General features: G+C 37.5%; 1 protein-coding gene across 1 annotated transcript in view; it reads right to left on the minus strand.

The window, feature by feature from the left end:
• The window catches only part of LOC144971592 (uncharacterized), a 156,792-nt gene that overhangs the window by 91,037 nt on the left and 53,255 nt on the right, over positions 1-12,500 (minus strand). Inside the window, exon 3 of the mRNA XM_078912659.1 lies at positions 3,404-3,530. The gene's annotated coding sequence lies outside the window, so the exon portion shown is untranslated. The remainder of the gene's footprint in view (positions 1-3,403; positions 3,531-12,500) is intronic.

The raw sequence follows: 12,500 nt of genomic DNA on the forward strand, positions 1-12,500 counted from the left end.
ACTTGGCATAAACCAGAACACTATGCGACCTTCGACCCAAAATTAAAAAAGCGTTAAATCTCAAATATCCGAATAAAAATGATTGGTCAACGGGGACGGAGAAAGATTTAAAAATCAATATCTCTCTATCTCTTTACGGTGAGCCTTTTCACCTGGACCAACAGCAGGTGGGAATATTATTATCTGGGTCATGGCCGACAGACAGGTAGTGATTAATAGAATTGTCACCATATGTCCAATGTCCACTCTGACTTTCCGCAGTGGTCAGTAGTACATTACTGTGATCTTGTACTATGATAATGATGTGGTCAGCTTGACCTGTGAATGAATTTGTTTTATTTAGAATAGTTATCGTGACCCCCGTTATCAGTGCATTTATTAATTAGTGTGTTGAGGCGTAGCTTAGGAAATAGGAGACGATGTGTTAATCGTTTTAGATTGTATACGTACGTGGTATCTCATGTGTCATGTCAACCTGGTAAATTATTATGTCAAGCGATACTCACGTGGAAACATGGATGGATGGATGGACGGATGGATGGATGGATGGATGGATGGACGGATGGATGGATGGACGGATGGCGGAATGAACGGATGGATGAATGAACGGATGGATGGATGATTGGTTGGATGGATGGATGGATGGATGGACAGATGGCGGGTTGGGCGGATTGACAGGCGGATGGACAGATGGATGGATTGACGGATGGATGGATGGACGGACGGATGGACGGGTGGATGGATGGACAGATGGCGGGTTGGGCGGATTGACAGGCGGATGGACGGATGGATGGATTGACAGATGGATGGATGGATGGACGGATGGATGGATGGATGGATGGATGGATGGATGGATGGACAGATGGCGGGTTGGGCGGATTGACAGGCGGAGAGAGAGAGATGGACGGATCGAGGGCTGGACTGGTGGAGGAATGGAGGGATTGACGAATGGCGAGATGGACGGATAATGATAATGGGTGACGATATAGACTTTTCCCGACATGTTACTTTCACTAACACAATATGGCAACAAATCTACATTTAAACAAACAGCGATTTGCGCTTTTTGGCACCCTATCTCGACAGATGTTCTTGAGAATGTCGGGTTTTCTATTTATTTTTTAATAGACTTAAAGTTTACAAAATACTTCTTTCTTTGTGAAGGCTAACAATATTACAGTTCCATTAGATAAACAACCCATTGTTGCCTATATTATCTGGATGAGTCCAAGCAGCCATTATTTTGTGATTTCAGTCGTAAGAATTGGTAAAGACCATCTGGGCCATTTGAATAATCATTCATGGTATATTCAATACATCGGTCATTGAGGTCTCACGTATTGATTTATATACGGTGATATAGAATATAAATCAATATTTGAGACCTCACCGACCGCTTTACATATGTAATAGGTCAGATATCGAATGACCCAAATAGCCAATAATTAAAAACTACGTTTATTATTATTTTTGTTCCCAATGGAAAGGCAGGCTCTTTCACTATTAACACAAATGTGACCCATCGTCTCAAAACGGTATTATGTCGGAACGTACCATATGCCTAAAAGCCGAATTAAATGTTAGATTGGTCAAAAATATAAATTGTTGGCATTAGCACCCTAAAACATGGTATCCATTCTCCTCAATAAAACATACAAACTCAACACAAGTCTGATATTTCTGGCTATAAATTCAATTTTCAACATCTTAACCAACCCGACTTAATACCGACTTAATGGCACTCGCTTTCTAATCGGAAGGTCCTGGGTTCGAGCCTCGCTCGGCGCATAATTGAGTCCTTGGAAAAGGCTCTTTACTCACATTCTCTCACAGTATTCAGATGTAAAATGAGTATCTGGCTGTCAACAGCGTTGTCTCTGTCGAGAAGAAATGGTAAAAATCGCCTAATAGGCGTTATGTCTCGTTCTACATGTTACGTGTTGCTGTTGGTCAGGGACCCTTTGTAAAGCGCTTTGAGCACATTTAGTGGATATTGCGCTATATAAAGGCTCTAGTTTTTTAAGCTCAAGTATAGTAACAAAAATTGATGTATCTTTCATTTTGAAAATCAATGAAAATATTCCTTTTTTGAGTCAAATTAAATGAAAAAAAAATTATCGTTTTGGCTTTGATGTCATTTCTATCCCGTTATTTCATTCCCAGATAGGACCAGAGTTCCAAGGTGGATCAAAATGTCAAATGACTCGACTCTGGTGTAAATGAGTACCTGGCTACAGGCAGTGATGGATATCTTAAGAGTGTTAGTACAAGAATTATGGCTAACAGGCGACTGGTACTGTACGAAACTATCCTTCCACATGGCCTGCTGGGGGATTACATGAAACAGAAAGTTAACACACACACGCACACATACACACACTCAGACACACCCGTGTGAGGACGTAAATATATTATCAAGGTAGAGGATAAAGGAAACCATTTTGGGGGACAAATTTAGAAAAACACGCAGAACTAAAAAGGAAGAAAATACGCTCCTTTTTTTTCTCGTCCAGTTGGCAACACTAGAATAGGATCATGAAACACCATCGGTATCACAGCCTAATCCCCTTCACACATATAGAATCTCTATGCCATGTTTTCCTCCTATTGTCCTCTACTGACTGCTGTCCATCAAAACGGGCTCGTGATTTCTATTGTCCAAATCATAATCGGCTTTCCCCAGCAGATCGGAAAGAGGAGAACGGAATGCTGATTTCCACAGTAATAGGGTAGAGCCGTGACGATCCGCCATAATCGTACTATCACCAAAACACAAACAACACCATCATGCCGACACAACAACGATGGAAGAGAGAAAGAAAGAATAGGAAGAGGATATTATCAGTCTCACCATCACCACTAACCATTATAGATAGAACTGTATGGACTGAGGCCAAAAGGTTACATGTCAAATATAGGCTTTTGGGACTGATTTTATGTCCTCGTTGTTTCCGGAGTCTACAAAAATGACGACAACGACGACGACGACGACGACTACGACTACGACTACGACTACTACTACTACTACTACTACTACTACTACTACTACTACCACCACTACTACTTCTGCTACTACTACTAAATTAAATGAGCTTAAATTGAGCTTTTTTTAAAACATACTCAAAGCGCTTTACAAGAGGTCCCTGGCCAAGAGCAACACTTAACATGTAAGACGTGACATGCCTCCCGTCCGCTGTATGAGAAATCTAAGAACTCAATGTGATATCATGATATCGGGAAAAGCAAGACCCAGAGAAAATTAACTGGAAAGAAAACGTATCCAAAAATAATTTCCATCTTTAAAACAAGTAAACACTTATAAAAGAACAAAACAGAAAGCAAGCGAGATAACCATTTAATAGAATAGACTAGACAACAAACAACGAGGAAAATCAATACTCACAAAGTTGCTGAAGATGAAATAATCCTGACTCGAAAATAAGCAGCGTCCACTGAAGATAATAACAAATAGTTATGACTTGTACAGCTCTCTAGAACTGTTCGTCAAATCCGATGGCTTAGAATGGGGTCTGGGGAAAAAAACAACAAGAAAATAACAACTATGAAATAACAGGGAATGAAATAAAAATAACGAGAAACAGTTCAAGGATTATAAAAAATATATATATCGGACGTCCCAAGAATGATCGTCACTTGCAATATAAGTAGATAAGTACCAATCTGCCATACATTGTCAAAACACCCTCATCACATTTTGGTCAGAAAAATGTTTCTTTAGCATGCCTATAAATTCAGATTACCCCAAATTGCCAATTAAACCTTAAAACTGATATATCCTTATTTGAAGACTTAGGTTTGTCATTATTTTTTTTTTGGGACAAACTGGGGGGTCATATTTATATAATATATATTATGATACATGAAGTAATTATGACCAAAGTAGGAAGGACAAAAAAGTGTCTGTTCATTGCATGGCAAAAAACCCCAGGAGTTCCACCATTCTATTTCCTTAACCCGTCAAAGGATGAACTTAAGCCGTAAGTTTCCACGATCTCTCGACAGTCGTCGTCGAGCCCCGAATGAAAACGATCCTGTGAACTCCTTGGTTGTTTGGTTCATTCACGTCAACACGATCACCACCAGCCGTGTCGTTAACCTTTAATGTACCGGAAATCCATTTAGTAAGGCGTGATAGTCGGAGCGAGATGTCGACAGGACGACCCATTAACCCTTGTAGATCACGTCATGGTCATTTGGATACGGTGATAAACACCTTTGAAAATGATAAGACATTTCACAGTGTGAGGTGATGAAGTAACATGACATTAGTTTATCCATAGAATTCCTCTCCGGTGTTAACAGTACTTCATACATTATCGGAACAACAAATCTGTTTTGTTTTGTTTTGTTTTTTTCGATAGGAAGTTAAAAACTACGTCCTGAATTATTGTGAATCACGGTTTATCCGTCAAAACAATCTGGGTATTTTACCTCCTTTTAACTACAACTATAGGGAATGAGATTAGCGGAAGAGTAACGTCCCTTGATTGGACGTCACCCATAGTCTGTGACGTCACCGGCGGAAAAGTTATTAGAGAGAGAACGTCATGTTGGTTGTGCACATGCGTCTCTCGTCCTCGCTTCTCTCTCTAATAACTTTTCCACCGGTGACGTCACAGACTATGGGTGACGTCCAATCAAGGGACGCTACTCTTCCGCTAATCTCATTTCCTATACCTCGTCCCACTCTGAGATGGGACCATCCAAACCAAAAAGCGCGACATTCTCATCTCAGGCCCAAAATCTTTAAATCGTTACCCGAAGGTTAAGACTGCTTCTAGTTTTCCTGTGTATTTTTTTAAACCGTTTTAAAAAAAAAATTGCTGTTGTTTCCGTAGCTCGTCATTTAACTGGTTAAATATCTAAACATAATTTTTAATGGTGCTGACATGACCTAAATGTGTCGCAAGCGCCGTAAAACCCTTAAAAAAAACATTTCAAAAATAAAAAATAATCATAATTTATCATCATAATTTATGACCGACCACTTCACCCCTTATCGTGTTAATGGGAAATACAATTCACAAGTTTTACTATTATTACCCCCCTGGGCATTGTCATGCTCTAATTGGCCTCATGTACAAACGCATAGTATATATTAATATGAAAATATCATCAACGCGGATACTTTATTTGAAAGCATTTAAATGTTTTACCCGTTGTAAAGCACAGCCTGTTGCTTTTTCATAACTTTCATCTCTCCATATATATATATATATATATATATATATATATATATATATATATATATATATAATATATATATATATATATATATATACATATTTTAAATAAAATCCGATTGTAAGCAATATCTAGTTCATCAATATATGCAAATATTGTATCAATTTATCGTTGATTCTTACAATTAGATCGCAGATCGCTGCTTTAGGCGTCAAAACATTGGTAACAATGTACTATGCGTTGCCATGAAGCCAGTTTAACAACAAAAGTATCGTTATTCTGACACAAAGCTTCACCGACAACTGTGGTACAGTATTTGTAACCAAAATATACAAAAGGCATAAATATAGATAGTTCGAAGTTGACGTCACTCAGGTCTTTGTTATTGTTTTTTTTTTTTTTTTTTTTTTGCCATCCGCGTTTATGAGTACTTCTCACTAAACTGTATTAACCAGACTATAAACGTTCATGGATACACACAGGTTTGTGTGTTGGTCCGTTATACTTCCGGATGACAATGTTATGAGCTTCTTTGCCAAGCGCATACTATCTATAAACGTTCATGGATACACACAGGTTTGTGTGTTGGTCCGTTATACTTCCGGATGACAATGTTATGAGCTTCTTACAACTTCATACAACTATCTGACAACCATAAACTCGACAAAAGGAAAAACAAGCGATATTTTATGTTATATATCATCAATAACTTTTTTATAAAAATTGTTATGACAAAATATGTAGTTACGGTATTTTAGAATAAACTCCAGAGAATACTTTTGAAAATAATAATTAAAATCACCGCCTTTATTCACGTTCAATTTGTCAAGTAGGTTACAATACACAGATGTTTGGGTTTTAAATCACGATGTTTTGTGTATACAATCAACTTGAACGGACCACAACTGTGTTATTAACAAAATCGTGTTACAAAGTGATTTTTTTGTTGTTTTTAAAAAAATTATAATTCTGAGTTTCTTTAATAATCAACCGTTTTAAAAGTCATGATAAATTATTTAGATAATACATATTCTGCACATTCAATTATTCTATACTTCTTTGTAGGTATGATAACCCAATACATTACAGGTTCATTATTGTAATGGAAATCTATTTTTAAAAAGACGCAAATTATTGTCTATTACAACAAAGTTAATTTAGGTTCGGCTATTAAACCTGCATATAGGTACGCGTCGAGCTAAAGCAATAATTTAAGTGTAAAATTATCAGAGTTCCCTTTTGAAAATGCTAGACAAATTTGGATAACAAAAGCTTCATGATCGTGAGGGAGGTCTTTAACCTTTCTTTTCTTTTCATCCTGTTTTACTTCTTCTTTAACGCTCGCACCAAGAATCCAAGACAACTCACGGGTCAGACCAAAGATGCATCATTGTCATCACTCCAGAACAAAGACAGAAAGTCACGCACACGGAATGTACAATCAATACAGTCAAGCTAGAAGAAGAAATACGGATAATAAATAGACATGTTCATTCCCGCTCAACACAACTGGGAGAAAATAATTCGGACCGGAAAGGGGGGGGGGGGGGTACGGAGGGCGGAGGAGAGGGAGAGACAGCAAGAGAAGTAATTCCACCACCCTTCTACACACCATTATCATCGTCTCCATCGTCATCGTCTTCGTCATTGTCAACAACAACAACAACAACAGAAACAATAGCAGCATCAGCGACGACAACAACAACAACGACACCAACAACAACAGCTCAAGCAACAAAAACAACGACAGCAAAAACATATAACAGACAAAAATCAAAAACAAAAAAAACAAAAACACAAAAAAAAAAAAAAAAAAGAAAATCCCCACAAACAACACCAGCAAAATCATCAACAGCTGGAGCAGAAGCAACAGCAAAAACAGCTCTACTTAAAAAAAAAATGTTAAATCCATGGTAGAAACCATCCCTGCCTATATTATCTAAGAAAGAGGACATGCATCATGTATGTACATTATTATAATACAGCTATTCGACGTAAACCAGTCGCCAGCTGTACTCCAACTTATGTATTGTCCAGAAAACTTTGTTATCAAATATCGATCGATTACGATGACTCCCGACTGGTCAATCCATCTCAAAACTTCCACTTTAAAGAATTCTTTCAAAGATGTGTCAGCTTTGAAACTTTTCCACAAGTTTGGAGTCGTCTTATCGATTCTGGCCAAAATGTTAAAATAGTGTTTTGTCGGTGAACGGTAAAATTCATAATTTGGTTGCAAAGATACACGGCATTCCACTCTATAATGATGCAAAGTAACACCAGCAGGTGTTCACAGTGGTCAGGTATGGTGACAGTCACATCTGTAACTATCATAATATTATTGCGATATGGCCATATTTAAACTGATTCCTAGGGACCTACTGCCCCATGTGGGACACAATGTAAAAAGGATGTATCCAAACCAGCGACATCTATAATTCCGTACTCTGGAAAAACCCTTATTTAAAAATTTGGCTAGAAAACTCGTCCTCCAAATATCGATGGATTAAAATGACTCTCATCTTGTCAAAAACTCTCAAACCTGGGACTTCGTCATAAAACTTTTCGTTTAAATATCAAATGATTTAGATGACAGCAAACTTTTCAAACTAGATAAAAACGGAGACTTTCTTAAAAACTCATAGATTCGATACTTTGTGACGAATGACCAATCTATTCGACTGCTACTTTATTTGAAATAAAATATGCCTGACCAAAATTAACACGATTGTGTTTTGTCAAAGTGGGTCAGAGTTGTCGGTAGAGCGCTTAACGATCATAATATAACTTGGTGAATAGGGTTCCCTTAGCTCTTGTTTGCGAAATATTACCACAAGTATTGCATAAGCTGGGAATATCAAGTGATATGGGTATCTACTTAAGCTATGAAATGACACTTACAGTAATTCGATCGGAGGAGTAGTTGTTTCGATATACGCATGGCTAAGAAGCTCTCAACATTGCGGACCAACACACAAAACTATGTGTAACCTTAAACGTTTATAGTCTGGTTAATACAGTTTAGTGAGAATTACTCAAAACGTGGATGGCAAAAATCAATAACAAAGACCTGAGTGACGTCAACTTCATACTATCTATAGCAGAGATAGTAGGTTTTAATCACCTGAAATTGTGTGTATGAGACAATGTCAGACGAAAACGCACAGAAAAAAAACGTTATTCCAACAAAATTAGCCTTCCTTGTCAAAGTATTGAACTTCCGACCTTATGATATAGAAATCAGTAAATCCACGAGTTGTGGAAATACATGCATAATAGGTTGTAAGTTTGAAACTCCAGGAAAAAAAATAAATACCACAAACTAAGACTTTACTTGGAACATTCCAAGGCAAGTCTAAGTGGAAGAGAAGGATATGCAAGGACACGGTTTGCATGGGACCATTTTGATTTTGGCCCGGAACAAAATAAGACGGGATGTTCTGGAAGGAGTGACAAGTCATGAAAAAAGTATCCTCGGCACTATAAATCTTATGATTTTAACGTCAAGTCTGTTCAATTATACAGAATCTACCACGTCACACGACTGAACAAAACAAAAGATACAGATTTGAAGAAAAAATTTTGGTCACGAAAAAACTTTAATCCAATAAAGGGGAAGGAGCAAAATATGAGTTGGCCACACTTTGAAAGAAAAGACCATCAACATCACCAGCCAGTCCCTGGACTGGAACTAGCAAGTAGCCCGAAACGTTTGAAGTTTAAACCCTGACGGTTCAAAGCAAGTTACAAATGGGTTCATTGTGCGGCTATGTGATCTAGTGGTATGACACTCGCTTTCGGATCGGAAGGTCCTGGGTTCGAGCCTCGCGTTCGGTGCATATGGAAAAGGCTCTTTACTCACATTTTCTCACCGTACTCAGGTGTAAAATGAGTACCTGGCCGTTAACAGCGTTGTCTTCGTCCGAAAAAATTGTAATATTATCGCCTAACATGCGTTATGTCCCGTCCTACATGTTAAATGTTGCTGTGGACCAGGTACCCCTTGTAAAGCGCTTTGAGCACGTTTAGCGGATATTGCGCTATATAAAAGCTCAATTTTAATTTTTTTTTCAACAGTTTGTGAAGCCCCAACAAGTTATCCCCACCCACAAGGTACCAAAGCAGACAGCTAAGAACATTTCACGATGGCTGAAACGGTGGAAGCTCCTTGCTCTTATGAGCGAAGAGAAATACCTCATTGCATTATTATTGGTGATTACAAGAAAAACTCGTAGAGATGATTTTTAAAAAGAATTGCTCCATCTTTTACCTCTTTTGCATATGATCTCTCTTTACCCCTTCTTCCCTTCTTAGCCTAAAAATAATCTTTACCCCCCTCACCACCTACACCAACAAAGCAATCACCATCACCATCACCATCACCAACATCAATCACCACATCGAGCTCTAAAGAATGAATATACTAAATTAATAAAACTTGAATCACCAAGTAAACAAATAGAAAAATATTGATAAATGGAAAAAATAAGTAATAGGATATGGAAATGTATGAAAAATAATTATTAAAGCAAAACAAAAAACAAACAAAAAAAACAAAGACAAAAACAAGACATGAAAGGGAAAAATCGATAGCTTTAAATTTCAATGGATTTGACAGTCATTTTTGTGCATGTTTTCGTATTCTTTTCTGGCACTCTGCCCAGCAGTTTGTTGTTCTCATGATGACTCATCGATATGATTTGTTAACAAGACGTATGACTGCACATTTAGAACACACCGATTTATATCAATTTTCAAAATAATATCAACCGTCTCAATTCGAATTCGATATCATATTATATATTATTAGTAATCAGAGGGGACAGCTTCATTCAGCCTCGTTTTAACCGTGATTCAGAGCTGTCGCCGTTCTTACTTCGTTTCAGTCCTCTCCTATTTCACTTGCTATTCAATACCTAAATAGAATTAGGTGAATATTTTACGATGTCAATGAATTATAACTATTGCTGATTATTTATTCATCAAATGTCATAAGAAAAAACACAGATGAAATAACTGCGGCCAGGTACTTATTTTGCACCTGAGTATGTTGAGAAACTGTGAGTGAAGAGCCTTTCACAGCCGGCCGTACTCGAACCCGGTATCACAAACCGCCCACATATCACTCCTATTTACTCTGATGTGATATCATCAAAATCATGATATGGTTGTCATCAGTATCGTGTCAAAGTCAAAGTCATCTAGACAAAACATGACATTTGATACATACACAGAACACCATAATATTATAATAAGTCATTGCATACAAGTGAGATCGTAATCTGACATATTGCATTCATGCTCACGTAACGTTTGCATACATTTCCTTTGGTGAATGTAACTGATAGACCACACATATTATTATACCGATAATATGCACAAACACACACACACACACACACACACACACACACACACACTTGTTTCTGTACAACAAATACACACACGTATACAGCAAAGTAGCCGGGATAGTCCATTTGGTAGAGTACTCGACACAGAAAGAGATAGATCCAGTTTCGATTCCAGGTCAAGTCGATTTTTGGTCTTTCCTGGCTCCCTCTAGCAGTGATTAGGTAGCTGGATCTGTTAGATCAGGCAGAAAGTACTTTAGTACAGACTTGTTTCATGCCCAAATTATAGAAATCCATTGTTACTGTCAGTTTGACACCACAGAAACCCGGATTATCTGCAGCACTATTGAGTCTTATGGCCTTCAAAGACGACTTATTTTAAAACTACACTGAGCAAGGACCAAGTAGCCCAATTAATTGACTAGGCAGACATAAGAAGAGGACTGGTTCAGATTAGCGAGTAGCCGAATTCTTTTTTTTTTTTTTTCTATCCCCTAGTTTTACTTAGTTGACTTAGTTGAGTGGCTGACTGGGTTAAGTTTTATTTGGTGGAAAGAGAAACTTGTCAACGGACCAGCATCGTATCTAAAGGGTAACAAGAAATTAATGATGTCCTTCTATTGTAATTCGCTTGCAAGCGCCGTAAAACCGTCAAAAACAAGCAAAAAACAAAAAACAAAACAAAACAAAAACAAAAACAAAAAAAAAAAACAAACAACAACAACAAAGATTCGAATAATTACTGACGTTATCTCAAGTTATCTCAACATTGAGAATTATAGACAGTCAGAATCTTTCTTGATGTGGGGAGTCGGGTCGAATTTCGCCAAAAAGACAGCTGACATTGTTGTTCGAGAAAAAGCAGGGTTGGTGGTAGAAGGTAAAAGTCACGACTAACCTATTTAATTTTATCTTTAATGTCTATTCAATTAGTTTACCTGAATCTCACGGGAATAGTTAAGGATAGCGTTAAAGTTCACTCAGTACTCGGTACTTAATAAAGGAGATTTTTAAAAAAATGTTATTCTCTATTGTCTTCTGGCACTTTCCTACTCACTTCATCTCTTGTTGTTATCAGAACTTAATATTACCATCTGCCAATTTGGCGTACTCGGACAAAAACCCCAATAAAAACTTTAACCAGAAAACTCGTTCTTCAAATATCGATGGATTAAAATGCACAAGACATGAAAGCCATCTTGTCAAAAACTCTCAAACCCGGGATTTCCCTCGAGTCCAAGGTTTGAGACTTTATTCATCATGAAGGTGTTTTTAATCGATCGATATTCATTGAAATGGGAAGTTTTGTGGATAAAATGTTTTTAATGAGTTTTTTATTTATTCACAGTATGGCATTATTGAAATTGTAGGCAGTTGATTCAAAGTCTGTACACGCCCCCCCCCCCCCCACCCACCCTTTCTCCTCCCCCCACTTTGACCTTTCTTCAAAACAACGTTATTATTTAATTACCAATAATATGACATTCCCCTGAGCCCTACTGGAGGATCTCATAATAGAAGATAAAAATTGAATTCTGAGTATCAATTAAAACCGATCCTGCGGAGAAATCCGATGACTGACAGCCATCATGTTTGTGAAAAGATCTAAGTATTACTCTATGCTTAACAAGGAACAACATGTCAAATAACCAGATTTTTTACCCTCAAAAGATCCGTTTCTCCCACTGTTCACATATCTGGTTATCGCCCCTTTTCCCCCAAAGGACCGGAGTCCAACCATGACGTAACTATAGTAGGCCATGAGTCCAACCCATTAGGAATTTAATTGGTTTCATGGCCACGATAGCAAAGCGATAAGATGACATAAATATAATATTTTTTTAATCAACAGGTTTGGGGATCAGATAAAAAAAAAAAATGTACCAATATATCACGAAAGTTTTTGATGTGTCTTAAGGTTCGAATTTAACATCCTAAAGCATT

This window comes from Berghia stephanieae, chromosome 4, assembly GCF_034508935.2.
Source record: "Berghia stephanieae isolate SIO BIC M18660-M18661 chromosome 4, UCSD_Bste_1.3, whole genome shotgun sequence".
Classification (NCBI taxonomy): Eukaryota; Metazoa; Mollusca; class Gastropoda; order Nudibranchia; family Aeolidiidae; genus Berghia; species Berghia stephanieae.